The sequence below is a fragment of the Amblyomma mixtum genome, chromosome 1, assembly GCF_055824585.1.
Source record: "Amblyomma mixtum isolate Tamu chromosome 1, ASM5582458v1, whole genome shotgun sequence".
Taxonomy (NCBI): domain Eukaryota; kingdom Metazoa; phylum Arthropoda; class Arachnida; order Ixodida; family Ixodidae; genus Amblyomma; species Amblyomma mixtum.
Genome location: NC_143012.1, coordinates 52,069,132 through 52,082,798, shown reverse-complemented (window position 1 = coordinate 52,082,798; position 13,667 = coordinate 52,069,132). Strand labels below are relative to the sequence as shown.

At 43.2% G+C, this 13,667-nt stretch overlaps 1 protein-coding gene and 1 long non-coding RNA gene across 5 annotated transcripts in view; one reads left to right on the top strand and one right to left on the bottom strand.

The window, feature by feature from the left end:
- LOC149366311 (uncharacterized) overlaps positions 1-13,667 on the bottom strand; it is a 693,922-nt gene that overhangs the window by 618,090 nt on the left and 62,165 nt on the right. The gene's annotated exons all lie outside the window — the stretch shown is intronic.
- LOC149366312 (cholecystokinin receptor type A-like) overlaps positions 1-13,667 on the top strand; it is a 46,532-nt gene that overhangs the window by 23,612 nt on the left and 9,253 nt on the right. The window lies entirely within an intron of this gene.

Below are 13,667 nucleotides of genomic sequence, written 5' to 3'. Positions count from 1 at the left end.
AGAGTACCATCGTCAGCTCAACGGCGTCTCTCTGCAGGACAAATGCCTTTCCCTTATTCTTCTAATTAACTCTGCCCTGTACCAGTTCCTGGCACTTTATACCTGCGAACTTCCAATCGCATGCGCCTACCTGGCTCTCTGTCGCCCCTACCACGTTTTTCCTATAGCTTGCACTATTGGAAATCGTGCCCCTATCCGGTGCCATGAGATAGAGACCATGGCTCTATGGGAGTATAGTACATGACAGTAGTGATATAAATGTCCGTTGATAATATCAGGCGCCAGTGCGAATAACTTTTTTTGTATCATTTTCATGCCATCGCCTCCATTTATACGGTATTCTTTCGAAGAAATCTCTTAGCTATGCCAAAGCATACACTAGTTCTATTCTGCTTTCTTGCTTCCCTGCCTTTGCAATACTCTACTCGAATTACTTTCTATTTACCCTTTCTGCTCGCTGACCGAGACAAATCGCTAGGGACAGTATGAGAGGTCACTAGATTGATGCCCGCCGGCATAAGCCGTGTCGGTGTTGCGGCCGTGTAAAGTTGGGCAATGCGGGGAAACGGCCGAGAGCCTGACAGATTGGCGGGTGGAGCTCTTGCTAGTTCGACCGTGGCGGCAAAGGGTAGGCAGGCTGATAAAGCAGGCTGCTGTATTGGTCTTCACATTTTCTGTTCTGATCATGTTACGATGCGCCGGCACTGATTGCCAAAGGGTTGGTTTCTCTTTGGCTTCTCTTACTTTTGATGAGATCATTTCCCTCAGGGTAGAATGGAGACGAGTTTGCGAATATCATCAGCTGCCAATCGCGCTGTTTTGAAGTGATCCTGCGCCATTGTGATGAGGTTATCGATAGGGAGCTGTAGGAATTGACAAAAAAAGGTACGTGAGGTCAAGTTCCTAAAAAGCACACCATGTATTATTCCGCCTTGAATAAATTTATTTCCTCCTGCTTGCACTTTGTGCAGACGGCCACAAATTGCACAAGAAAACGTTAACTTCAAAATAGACTTCAGGCAATCACCATTAACAATCTGTGTATTGTAGCAGTAGTAGAATTCACAAAATGGTAAAACATGACTTAAGAGCTTGCGCTCCTCGTTCTGAGTCATTCTGTGGTTTGGCTGTGAAATCGGCTACCAGACGTTCTGAAACTAGCTCTCTGTAGCCTTGGTGTCTTTTTTTTTGCTGAGCCTCTCAGTAACCGTGTCCAGATGGGGAGCGTTGAAGCTTTCAGCTAAGCGACTTCTCTTCTACTCGGCCCAATTGAAAGAAAGAGCACAACGCAATCAAAGAGCGGTGCCGGGTGAACTTTGTTGACGAAGCTTCTCTGAAGAGACAGTGTCCTGACACACGTAGGTTCTTATTGTTCCGATCACGTATCCATATTTGATTCCCCTTCTCTGGCAGACTGTTGCTTCACCCTTCCTTCCATTCGTTGGTCCATACTTCGATCATGTTTGAATGAAGCATCAAGGCTCTGGCCTCCTAGGACAGGGTTAGAAGTTTTCTTTCGTTGCTGGGGCTATGCAAAACAGACAAAATGCTTCGACGCCATCAGCGGGAGGCTTGTTCCACCTGCCGCTTAACTCAACCACCAACACGCCTACTGCCCTAATTTCGAAAATTTTGTTCTTCAGTTGTTTTATTTTGCGTCTTTAATGTAGATATCAACCGCTAGTAAATTTAGAACTGTGAATCAGTAACTAAGGCTGTCATGGCTCTGGAATTTAAGAACATGAAGACCGGCGGCGTGCAGATAACAAACCTGGTCTGTAATGAACGGTCGCAAGGCTACATCTTTTCATCTTTTAAGCACTGCCAGCACTTTCACCCTTACGAGGTCTGGGATTAAGCGCTCGCACTTTAAAACTTGGGCAGCCTTTTCGGGCTTCTCCATGGCGACAGTGTGATAATAGCTGCTGAAGTTGGATGTTGGTCACTCAGAGTGGACATTTGGTTCGAGTAGTAAGAGGTCCCAAAGGGTGTTCGGTGATACTAGTCACAAATATTTCCCTCTGAATCCCGGCTTTTCCTTATCACCACTACGCAGAGGTTAAAAGATGGTCATGCCGCCTGTAAGATTATCAGTCGCCTATAGGTGGCGTCTAGATACATCTTAGCAGTTAGTCTCAATTCCGCAGGCGGAAAGAAAGCCTATTTCCCTCCAGATTTGGGCCCAATGAAGACCGCGGATTTCAATGCAGGGGCCAAGTTTTACCACTTGTGCTATAAAGAGTTATGAGTTTTCCTGACATTCTACCTGTGTGTAACAGAAACGCACAGGTGGGTCTGCAGTAGACGCTCCTGCGGCCAACGCAACGCGGTGAAATAGTGTGTCATTTTAGCGCTGAGATCACATAAAGCGCGCAAGTGCTGTCGCTTTTGTGAAAGCTGCTCCTGGTAATGACCTTTATACAATGCTATGTTAACAGCCTGAACCATTTTTCTTACAAAGTAGTGCGCTGTCTTTATCTTTTGCCGTTCTGAATGGCGCCATGTAATGCCAGTGCAAAGAATACGTATTTACTGGAGCGTTATATATTGTGGACGTAAATGCCTTCAAGAGATGTTTTGTGCTAGGACCTCTGCAACGGTGTCACCGACAGGGTTGATTTTACACCAACCGCCAGGTTCTTCCGGAAACAAACAGAGCGAAATTCACGTACGCAGCTCCGTGGAGGAATATATAAAACTTTAGAACGGGCATGGGCTTGTGATGAAAGGTGGCCAAATCAAGTGCCCATAAAATGACGTGCTGTCTGTCTACATACGATTTGTTATTTTAAGTAGCAGTTAAAGGGAAGGAAAGGGTGGCTGTTTTCCCAATCTTATTTCTTACGCCCGCCGAATCTTCTCTTTTCCATTTTGGCTCGACGAAGCATCCCAGCGAAGTGACGCTGACGGCTGGGAACTAGATCAAGTTTGTGCATAGACGCTTTTTAGAAGCTCTGCTTCAGTGCAAGGAAAGAGAAGCAGCTTCAGGCTGTTTCCACTCGAAGGAGTCAAGAAGAAAAGAGCGCTTTCCTCTTTGCGTCTTCTTCACTGTTTCTTCAATTCCTTCCACGCCGGTTGTTTTATTCAGAGCGGAGATGACTTTGCTTTGAAAGATTGATGCCAATATTTGGGAGAAGAAGAGTTCTTCGGAAAGGTCAGAAGCGTAGAAAAGAACGTACAGTCAGGAAATAGGGGATTAACGGAAGGCTTTTCTATAAGCCGAAGAGTGGAGAAAGAAAAAAAACGCCGCGAAACTTTCTGAAGAAAACAGAAGAGAGGGTTGACGCGTTGCGGGATTACCCAAAGAGTTTTTATTTCTTTGGGCAGGAAGAGGAGTCGAGATACCATAAGCCTAGCCCATTCGCTCATTTTTCTTCGGTTTTACGATCTCTTGCTTCTCTTATACTACAAAAACAAAACTTAAAACTTCAACCTAACATAACGGCTTAGCGGGCTCATGCCAGGGTACGCTTAATGGCGGGATTAGACAGGCCCCTTTAAAAACGTATTGAAGGAGCGGTGCTTCCCTAGAAAAGCACGAACAAAAGAAAAAAATGAGAAGGGCTGGCGAAGGTTCGGAAAATAAAACGTAGTCACTTCCTAGGAGGATGCAGTTTTTACAAAAAAAAACCATGCATGGCTGGTTTCTTGGTTTATTGGGGTTTAGCGCCCCAAAGCGACTCAGGTTATGAGGGAGGCAGTAGTGAAGGGCTTCCGAAATTTCGACCACCTGGGCTTCTTTACCGTGCACTGACATCGCTCAGTACAAGGGCCTCTAGAATTTTTCCTCCATCGAAATTCGAGTGCCGAGGCCGGGATCCAACCCGCGTCTGTCGGGTCAGCAACCGAATGCCGTAATCATGTGCACTATTCTGCTTTAAGTTCTTTTCTAAACTATATTCTACTCACGTGTCACTGAAACATATTCACTTCTGCAGCAAAGTCTTTCCTTAGGTCACTGTGTTTCCAGTAATGTTACCCTATTAATTTGGACACGGCGAGAAAAAACAGACCCGGTGAAACCCACGAAACATTGAATTTTTTGTGAAGATCTGAAGGGCTTTTGGATAAATGCCTCATGAACAACATTTATGCGTAATTCCGCAAGCAGGATGCTCTTATTCCTAAAGTAAACAGAATTAGCGACGCTCGTCGGATTTGGGACCAGGTGGTCTCTTGGCTTAAGCCATACCGTTATTTCTCGATCGCCTTCCCTCTACCCCCTCCCCGAACTCTGTGAGGACAACATTAACCGTCCTGCATCCAGTATCAGAAACTCGCAACGTAGAAAAGGAGCGAAAGAGATATGATATCGAGAAGTGCCAAGAAAAAGAAGAGTCCTTGCGTGTTGGTTGAGGTACACGTATAGTAATTACTGTTTTTTTTCTTTTTTTGTTCAACGCTACATCGTCCCTAAGACCCCTCCCCGCTCTAAACGCTACTGAAGGCCGGATTACTGAAAGTGAAAAAAAAAAAAACATCTGCTGCAGCTTCTCCTGAATGAGCATCCTCTGGAGAGCTTCCATAGAAGCGCGGTGCAATTTGATCTTCCTCAGTTCCCAACGGGGCAATCAATGTATTTGTTTCCCCGCCGCTATTGCTGTTGGTTGACGCTTTCGTACCCAGAGCTTTCCTAGCGAGCGTCACAGAAAAGCCAAGAGAGACCGTTTCAGGCTAAGAACGTCGCAGGACGCGTTGCACTTTATATGTTTGATCAAGAAGCGGAACGCGCTTGTGCAGGAACAGACACGAAAGAAAAAGATTGAACCGGCTGTTTATCAACAGTGAGGGATAAGTTGCCGTAGATTAACATCCCGGAACGGTTTATTGCGAGCCTAAAAAAATGAGAAATAAACAACACTCAAATAATATATATGACATGAAGAGTCACTAAGAGCAGGGTCCTTAAACAGCGAGCAAAGATGGCAATCGTAATAAGAGCTTCATACGAAATAAGAGTCGCTGGTGCGTAAGGACGTGTTAAGCCCCAGCTGCTCGCACGTTTAAGAAGATTGCCTGACAGTCGCTGGAATACTGACGCGTCGCTTCGCCAAGCAGGACATGTTCTTTGCCTCTATAGGAATATAACTGATGACAGAGTTCTGCACACATCGAGAAGAAAATGCGTACTAAGTCTGATTTTGAACATAGACGCCGTACATTCACTGCTTGTCAGTCTTCTGATTTTTCTTTTTATAAGCACGGTGCAACGGCTTTAATACACAGACAAATAAGGGCAAACCTTGAAATCCTTGCTTACCTCCACTGCGCTGTCCGTTTGATAACACGCGCAGCGAGGCGAGAGAGGAGTTTGATTACGACGCTGGAATGGTCATCGCAGAGTCGACGCATTTACATCTTCGGATGGACGATTGAAAGACTCACGGTTGTTGATATTCAGAAATATTGATAGATATTCGGAGAGTGGTTGTAGCCAACTTCTGAAAACAGAATAAAGAGCATGCCGGCAAAATAAAGCCCTTTAATTCCTGAATCAGTGCACACTCACCGGTTAAGGAAGGTTCAGATACCGAAGCGCTACTATTATGTATAGACTGTGAGGCATGATGCAGCATCGAGCTCAGGTTCCATACTAACAACTGCGATCGTTTGGCAGATGGTGAATGATGTGATCGTTTGGCACATTAAAATCTCTGCACATGAATGTTTTCAATGTGTAGAGAATCGATCCGGCCGCAGCTACCTTCCTAATATGACTCGCAGTGAAGGATATAATGATGTTAAATCGCTTTACACGACAATGTGAATATTGTCCAAAATGGACTGCAAAAAACGTGCGTCCTTATATCGCTGATGTTAAGTAGGCAGTAAAGTCCGATACATAGCCTAACGAGGTTGAAAGATTAGAACCTCCTATTAGCACTAGTTGCACTGTGCGGAGGAAAGAGCTTTGACAAGCATGAAAAGTATGTGAAAATTTATGCCCCGGATAATTCTCACGACAGATACCAGTTAACTGAGCGCTTACCCTGAAGTATTCGATCATCCTATTAGCGTGCAACATAATTTCGATGGAATGCGGCACCGGACACACAACTAGCAAGGCGAAGGCAATCAAATTACGAACATGCGCGAAGTCGTGCGTTTGGCATGCCGTCGTGTACTGCAACTTCAGAAGCGCAAGCGAAGCAGTCGACCACTGATTAGTTAAAGCTGTTTTTGAACGGTCGGGCCAGAATATCGAGTTAAAGACATCACTGTAGAAGGAAGGTTAATTTATTGAGCTTCAAACTATTGAGTATAAAGGCGCCCTGTATTGATAGATATAGCAAACGGCCGTCTGACTGGTAGACCAAGTGGGGTTTTTTTGTTGTTCTCTTTCCCCATTTCGCCAGCGAGGTCTGAGGAATAAAAACTATGTAAGTAATGCAACATCACCCGCGTTTCGTGGTGGTGTAAGCGTGGGCGGCAACCAGAGATATGAAATACAATTCTGTCAAAAAAACATCACATGCTCGTATAATAAGACATTAACGGTGTTGATGGGAACAAATGTCTCAGTCTAGGGCAGCTACTTCTTTTAAGCGATCTTTTATTTGAGAATCACTTTATTAAAGGTGGAACTTAAAGGTAGGGAACCTCTTTAAACATGAGCCATATTGCTTATTGGAAGAATTGCATCCCTAAAGAAATCTGATCTCTTTTGGTATCAAGATAACTGTAGCGGAAAACATCTAAGTTTAACTTATCGCCAGCACAAAATAGACGGCGTCACTCTTCTTGTTGCTACAAGTACAAGTTGCGCTTTCAAGAAATGCTGGTGGCGGATCAACTTTATTCGCGTAAAACTTGTTATTGGCTGACGAACGCTAGGTTTATAAAGACTCAATATCAAGGTCCTCATCTAAACAAGCTCATAAAGGTCGCCTTTTAAAGATGCAGTAGCGGAAGGTACGCCTGTGCAGAGCAAGTGAAAGATAGTATACCTGTGTGGCTGAATATTGGGTAACGTATGACCTGCACATGAGACCTGCTCGAGTCAGTAGAAACAGAATTGGTTAGTAATGGCTGTATAATATCGTAGATGCCGAGAGAATAACGACCATACACCATTTTTTAATACCGAATGGCACCTCTCGTTGCGTCGTACTGCACACTAGCAAATGATTTGTAAGTTCTTGAAACTTAGCCAGTCAGTAGGCGGTTATCGTGCTGCTGTGGGCTTTACAGGGAACAGATCGTCACCTGCTGAAAACACATGCAAAGTATTGTTTATAGCTTCTTCACTTATGCCAAATATAAGAAATGTCCTTCCTGGAAACCTGAAATTTTTAGCGCCACTTCATCAGCCCGTCAAGTTTTTCTCTTTTATGCATTGAGATTTCACTACTGCGTTTATTTTTCGGCATTTTCTGCAAAAGACAGTTGTATGCTCGTTAACTTAATTGTGTTCAGCTTACTGTAGTTGTGCCAAACTGAGTTGCTTAATTTAACCCGCTGCCCTCCGGGCAGACTTGAGGACTGAATTTCTTTGTGGCCACGACAAGGAAATATTTACTGAATGGACTAATGTAAAAAGGGACACCAATAACTACGTGATTACTTTTAGGAACAACGGCAAAAACGTTTTACTTGCAGCCTTGTAAAAATGTGCTTATTTACAGCCCACCGAGGACAACATGCTTAAGCTGTAGCCTGAGCATTAATTTCGTAGTAGGCTTTAACACTGCGTAACTGTTGTGGTTATGAGAAAAAATTGAAAGCAGAATCTCCATAAACGCTTGTATTCATCGCAAATATTTGCCTCAACCTGAGACGTTTTCTAAGCAGAAACCTCATTGAAGGCTAAATTTTCAGATGAAGAAAAGGAAGTTTACTGAAAAATAGCGCACCGTTTCCCGTCCGCCAAATATACGTCCATTAATCTGCCTCGTTTACGCGTATTGGTTCTTGAACATGGTCTTGTGTCCACTGGTTGTGCTTGGAATGAGCCCTTCGCTTTTTTTTGTAAAATAGGTATTTGCACAACCTTTATTGTGTGTTATACAATATATTGAAAGAACTACACTAAGGCAGCTTTCTTACTCAGCCCCAAAAGAAGGAAAAGAATTGAGTTTTACATGGAGTATACCAATAAGCTTGGATTAAGAACAGCCCGTACAAATGTAGCTCGAGCGTGATGCACGAAGCTAACGAGAAACGCTTAACTCTCTTGAGAATAGAAGAGCGAACGCCGCCCTGTAGCCGTTAGCTTCGATTCGGTGGGCTTATGGGAAGCAGTGAAACTTTAACGGAGCGGCGGCAGCGAGCTTACGCTCAATGACATTGCAGCAGCAATGTGATGCCTAACATCAAGAAACCACCTCGACAGGTTCAGTACATGCTGAACAAAAACTGCGAACGAAACAACTGATGGAATCACAAAATGTTTGGTTGTGACGAAATGCATCGGTATTTTACGGTTACATAAATACAGACCAACGGGTAGTTTCTGTTGAAAACATTCGACAGAGAAAAGAATGAACATTTTCGTACAAAGCGCAAACTTTTATCAGCATCATGAAGAAGACGTTTGAAAGGTGCAAATTTCACTTTTTTCACTGCTGTATAAATTCTAAAGAGATCAGTCGTTGGGCGATTGTACCAGTACGAACACTCTGTATGAATGAAGAAAGGCATTTCGACGTCGTTCTAAGCGCTCATAAGCGGAACCTGTATTTCATCTACATAGATACCGAGGCAATCCACAGATGGCGAATGGATGCTTGTAACTAATAATTTTACCTTCTACAATAGGGGATTGCTCAATATGCTCATGTTCAATAATAAGTGCTGCACCTTGGTATCCCATAACTCCCAATGAAAGTTAGTGCAAGCGAAGGACAAGGTATACCAGCCAAATGTTGGTTGGTTGGCTTGGTTTATGGGGTTTAACGTCCCAAAGCGACTAAGGCTATGAGAGACACCGTAGTGGAGGGCTCCGGAAATTTCGACCACCTGGAGTTTTTTAACGTGCACTGGCATCGCACAGTGCACGGGCCTCTAGAATTTCTCCTCCAAAGAAATTCAACCACCGCGGCCGGGATCGAACCCGCGTCTATCGGTTCAGCACCCGAGCACCATAACCACTGAGCCAACGCGGCAAATGCGTAACTATTCAGGGTGCGAACTTAAGTGTCCGAGAAGAGTGTACAGTTGCGCTGTCTCTCCGGTACTGTGCTCACCTCCCAAAAGGAACTACTTCACACGAACAACTTAGTGCGTTCCGCTCTTAAATAATTGACAGGATAGAGCTAATGAGCCGCCCAACACTGCCCAGCCGTTTAACTTGCGCTCCAGTCTCCGAGGTGTAATTGAAAGGAGCTGAAATTGCCGTGTAATTAGGTTCGCTCTGTAAGCATGGTTTTATTTATGGCGTTCAGCGGCCGTCAAATGGAATTAAAGTACGGGAAATTAAGTTTGGACGCACGATGAAAGGCGAAAGAAGGCACGTGGGCATGGAACATATAACGTAGTTAGCCCCGAAGGGCTGTAAATGAGGTTTCAAGAAAATACTGCTTCGTGGGAACGGCATTTAAGCCGCACGAACTGCCTCTAACGGTGCGGTATTTTGTTACGGAGTTGAAAGACCACTTACGCTGTGCTGTCTGTGGGCATTTGTGTGTTCACCTTCCCTTGCTTGCTGAACGTGCGCACGCATACAAATATCTGAAAAATGTTTAAATAGTGGTTTCACATACATAGTTTTTGGTTGAAGGTCGTCGGTAGCTTTCGAAATGTTTTTGTTTAGCTAGAAGAGCGTTTTAATATGTACACCACTATCATCGTTGCATCGCTAAAGGAAGCAGGTAAGACGTAACTAGCACGCTGGTAGACATTTTATCCAGTACAGCTAGCGGCGTCATTAAGAGACACGTTTATAGATTGCTTTTGTTATTAACGACGCTAGTATTTATACTTTCAAAACAGAGTTGCCGCCGGTGTAACAGAACAAGAAATATGCGATTTAACATAGGCGAAGCTGAAACAAGAACCGGATGTAGTCATTCTTTCTGGTGGGCTTGAACCTGGGGCGTTGGCTACATTGTACTCTATGACGAGGCTGTTCCTTGCTTTCGCTGCTTCTGCTGTACTTATCCTCCCGAGCTGATTGCGGCGACTGCTATAGATAAAGAAACCCTTGCAACTGAAAATAAATACGTATAAAGTTATTTTGACAGTGGCGGTGCTTTCTTCAATTCTCGAAATTGACACTCTCGCTTCCCCTGAAGCAAATGAGTACATTCTAAATTTATCTTTTATTCGGGTATATGTGCATTCTTTCTTCCAAACTGGAGCATTTAGTGACTTCCGGTGCATCTTAAAATAGCTGCTGCACATCATGTGCCGTATTTCCAAGCGTGAATTGTGCTGTTTCTCGCCGATTACGAAGGTTTCTGTGTATATGAACGCGTATTTCATTTCTAAGTGTCTTTTTTCTTCTTCGTGTGGTTATTTATTTATTTATTTATTTATTTATTTATTTATTTATTTATTTATTTATTTATTTATTTATTTATTTATTTATTTATTTATTTATTTATTTATTTATTTATTTATTTATTTATGCACGTTGCCTCACAGGCTCCAAACATGTAGTATTGTGTGAGGGGGTATTACATAAATAGGGGTAATAACAAGAGCATGAATGACATGATTATATAATGCTGATTGACTGTTAGTACTGATTAAACAATAAGAACATTACACAATGCCAACTGACTGTTAGTACTCACCATAAAACAATAAGAACATCATTACACAATGCCAACTGACTGTTAGTACTCACCATAAAACAATAAGAACATCATTATACAATAGTTATTGACGCGTCAGTAATTAGAAAAAATGGCTGTTATTTCGGTCCTAGAAGAAGCTGGATCACGAATATTGATGATGTGTTCCGGAAGACTATTCCAGTGAACTATTCCAGCGCCTGCGGCAAAGCGGATGAATTGAATGCAACGGTTTTACCTGAAAGGCGTTGGAAGCTGAGATGTTTGTTTAAACGGCGCGAGGTGCGGTGGGAGGGAGAGTCGAATGATTAGTACTATAGACTATCTTGTGAAATAAGTGCTTTTTACTACCCTCATTTTCTCTTTTCTTCACAATAGTTTTCGTCACCAAACGCAATCGTTTTTTTTTTTATGAAATGTATACTAAGTTTTTTATTCTGACATTCGCTCAACAATAATGGTTCCGTGCGAGAGCTAAAAGTAATTACAAATGAGTCTGAATAATGTTAAACAATAAATATTTAATATAAGCCAGCAACAATACCAGCGTTCACCGTTTATGAAAGCTTTGCGAGTCTTTTTTTGCAAAGATAAACGTTTTCCGGTTTGGGTTCGCGGCTTCTCTGGGGTGAAATGCTTGAAAAAAAATGCATCCTTCACTCCACCTTGTGCAGACCAAAGTACTTTGCAAACCTTGCAGCACTGCAGCTGCATGGGCCAGCAGGTACTTTACAGACTATTCGTACTTTACAGATTGAAAGTAAATCTTAAACGTTTACATGTCCAACATTCTGGGACAGTAATTTTGAAAATTTAAAAATTGTAAGTTACTGATATTGAATTGTTGAATGCAATGGTTGATTCTTCTGATATGCAGAAAAATTTGTCTTTTAAAGTGTTTCTATGGATCGGGCCCAACAGTGAAGACCGCCATAGAAATCCAATGGGGAACGCTCCTGACGATCTATAGCAAAAACGTTAATAGCAACACTGCCTTCGGGTGATCTGCGGATGTATTGATTGTTATAATGAAATATTTCATTAAAAAAAAGTTGCGCACATAAAAGATTTAAACCCGTTCAAAAATGCTTTTGTCCAGAACTGTTGGCTATGTTATGTTGCCGCAAAATGTGAAGGTCTAAAACGATAAAAAAGCTCTTCCGCCTCTTCAATCTTTCTCTCCCAACCCCACAAAAGCTACTGACAGTCAGAATACAACAGAACACTCACAAGTGGAGCGATAGGACGTTTTACCGCGGAGGGTGCCTTATTTTTGAACTGTGAAGTTATGTCTGCCTAGAGTGCTCGATTAAAAAGTGGCAGCTCGGAGCTTCCATTAACAACGCTCCTACAGATAACTGCTCAAACAGTGGCACGGCCCCTCCTGTGGGGAGTAAAGAATGAAGAAGGCCTCTGCTTGCGGGGCAAACAGGAACATTTCGTTGCTAGCTGGTCGCCCGAGCGGATGGCTGGAATGCGTCCAAGAAGAAGAATGTGGTGCTACATATCACGGCAGTGGAGAATGATGCCCCGCAGATACCTTGCGTTCCTTACCGCCCACTACCCGCCTCTCGGGTGAAAAGCACTCGTGCGCGGACACCTCTGGTAATGAGAGTTACCATGGCGACAAGAGAGAGGATAGCACGCACTTTGTCTCCGGCCCTTGTTGCTCAGATATCCATTAGTCCTAAATGTTACACAAGCCTAACACGAGACGCAGTCGCAGGGAACGCGAAACTCCTGCTTTGTGATGAAAACGAAAAAAAAAAATGTGATGAGATTCCGGAGCACAGAGGTCGGTAGTGTGTTCCTTTCGGAGATCAGCGTCATGTACTGTATACAATCTGTAGCGAGGCGGCAACACTGAAAATAAAGGTGGAACAGTAGCTGAAGTCTTCATGATTTTTTGAATATGTAAAGTAAGGAACTAAACGGTATTGACTTATTCCATTTACATGTGCGTCAGGCTGGAACTATTTCGGCATTGTTCCTAACGCCTTCATTAAAGAGTAGACTACTAGCGCACACATTGCGTGTTTGTCCCCAGGACATGATGTCATTATTCTGCACAGCCTTGATCAGTCTTGACATCAGTTATAGCTCTAATTTCAAATTCTTCATGAACTTAAAGGGATTAATCAATTCCAATTGCCTCAAAAAAGAACGCAACTTTGTACTTGAAAAAAAAACAAAGAAATAATTAATTTCCCTCAAATCTGCTTGTTCTGTTATTTACGGCTTTTATCAAGTTTCCTTCATGAATGGTTCAGTGGCTTGCATCGTTCAGCGGTTCTCCGTGATTGAATGTCTTAAAGAAGGCTCTAAAATTTTATGAGCTGCGCACATCACCGCTCTTTCTTTTCGCGCTGAAATAAAGGTATCACTCTCCCATGAGGAAGTAGCAACAAGAACTAAGCAATTAATCTTTGAATGATGTTTTTGAAATCTCTTGAGAAGCTTTTCATTTTTTCGGAAGACCAAGAAAAAAAAAAGCCGAATTCGCTTTCTGGCCCGAATCGCCATTTACCTGAGAAGGGATTTCTAGAAGCTGCTGACAGTCATAAATGCAGCTGCAGTTCCTGTATTTCTTCTCCTCAAAACCCCTGATAAACGTAATTGCACCTGGTTAACACAAAAAATATAGGGTTCAAGGAATTCTTACCCTCGAGCACAGTCGTGTTATTTGGGCTCTCCAGAAGTCTTCTCACGCATGAATTCATGCTGTGATGCGGCCAGCAGTAGAACATATATGCCGCTATAGCGAACGCCACTGAGGATGGCTGGAACGATCGCAACGGGATGGTAAGGGCGGAACGCTTCCGTCTCTGCAAATTCGTGGCGCCCTTTGCACATGAGTGCATTTATAGAGGAAGGAAATGTCATGAAAAGAGAAAATGTCGCTCTCCCTGCATTCTGAACTTTCGAAGGGTG